This window comes from Anoplolepis gracilipes, chromosome 1 (genome assembly GCF_047496725.1).
Source record: "Anoplolepis gracilipes chromosome 1, ASM4749672v1, whole genome shotgun sequence".
NCBI classification, from domain to species: Eukaryota; Metazoa; Arthropoda; class Insecta; order Hymenoptera; family Formicidae; genus Anoplolepis; species Anoplolepis gracilipes.
This window is the reverse complement of record NC_132970.1, coordinates 1,576,422-1,578,638: the sequence shown is the minus strand read 5'-3', so window position 1 is coordinate 1,578,638 and position 2,217 is coordinate 1,576,422.

Sequence of the window (2,217 nt, the reverse complement as noted above, 5' to 3'; positions counted from 1 at the left end):
ATATATATATATATATATATATATATATATATATATATATATATACATACATCCATACATACATACATATATAAATCTTTAAGATATATATGCTACTTATAAAAATATGTAGCATAATTTTGTATCTCTCTGATTTTATACATATCTCTTTAATATTAAATAGCAAGTTCTTATTGTCATAATATTATAGTTATATGATTTCACCTCGCTAGAGAGTTTACTTAAGCACAAAGTATTCTTATGCATTTTTTGAGAATGAACAAATTTAATTAATAAATCTTTGAACATGATATTACTAATGCTTTTCTGTAAAGAAATTTTACAAAAATAAAATGAAACTATTTTAATTAGATATTTCTAAATTTAAAATATGAAATACTGTGCGATATATACAATTGTTTAATTATAAAAGGAAATATCATGTGTTAAAAACTTTTGATTTTATTTTCTTTATTGTAAAAATTCTCTTATTAAAAAATTAGATGGGGGCAACATTAGATAATATATACAAATTAACCAAAAGAATTGAAATTGTATCAGATGATAACTTTTTATGTATATAATGGTTTATATTTTTGTTTGTTTATATTTTTATTGTTAAATTAGAGACGACTCTTTAAGAAATGTGTAGAAATTCATAAATGTCAATTTTATTGCATTATTGTTGCTTAATATGAGTAATTTTTTTTTTAAACGCCTCCTTTCTTTATAAACTTAAATATGTCGACAATAATACTTATGTGTCTGATCTTTATAAATCAATTATATCAAACTGTAATGTTTTATTTGTTGAATATTTCAATATCTGTATCGTATTGTACTACACAATTTTATGTAAACAAATTTTTGATGTCGATAACTTTCGGCAAGTTTCATTTTTATGCTTTCTGAAGAATATATATTATGTATATTTTTTTGCGCGAATAAAATACATTGTGTATTATTTTACTATTATTATATTATTATGTATACAATATATTATATTTAGAAAGAGGCGAAAACATATTTTAAAATCGCTTTGCGATTATTAAAACAGATAATTTAATAGCGCGACAATAATAAAGAAATTTATTATATGCGATTTTATTAGAATAGATATAAAAAAGATATCAAATTTTATATAACACGAAAAATCATCAATAGAAACATCAATATATAAGTAATTTTTTCAGAAAATAATCCGTTATTATAATCAAAAATCTTATCGTATTTAAAGAACGTTTACGATATAATAACAAAAGCTTAAGAAAAAAAACTTAAAACAAGCAATCTGCCATAATAATAACATTATTATAAGATATTTTAAGTCTATGAGTACATACGTTTCTTTTTAAACACAATATTAAAGCGAAATTAGGCTTTGCTAGACTCTCGTTCCAAGTATGGATAAGCAATCACTTTTTTCATAAGAATACTTACTATTTATTAGCAATTATGAGAAACATTAAAGAAGATTCGAGAAAGTTGAATTTGATGAATCACTGCAATAAAATTGAAATTATCTTTTATGTGATACACAAGAATTTATTATTGTTATTTAGTAATTTAATTCTATTAAATATTTATTTAAATATATAATTTTAGTAAGATGATATGGATTAAAATTGTAAGAAGTAGCAAAACAACAAAGATTGATATACCTTTCTCTTTCACACTTTACCGAGATCTAGATCGTCTATAAATATAAAAAATTGATATGTTGTAAAATACGTACCTTATCCTGATGGTTTGATATTTTTGGTCGAGAGCATGCAAGTAGAGAAAACAATATGTTTATGACATTGATTGATAAAATTTACATGTTTTATACTACATCAATCACATATTGGATCTTTCATATCACATAGAGTAATGTTTTTTTTCAAAATAATGAAAAATTTTGTATCTGTTCTTTATACTGTGCTGTGTTATGTAATTTGAAAGCATTTTTGAAATAAATATATTGCAAAAAAAATGCTTTCATTTTCTCTGTATTTTAATTTTTCGTATTTAGAGAAATATTTCAATTACCATAATTGTCTACTTTAATTTTAATTTTTAACATCAATAAGAAACATTTCAATACCAATCTCAGTCGAGTATATTTTTGATTATTCTTCAGATATATTTGTGTATTTATGATCAAAAAATATACATTTTTTACATTTATTTAAATCCAATGTCATAAAGAGAGGATCAAATTACTTTAGATTTTTCTAGTGTAGTCTAATATATGAA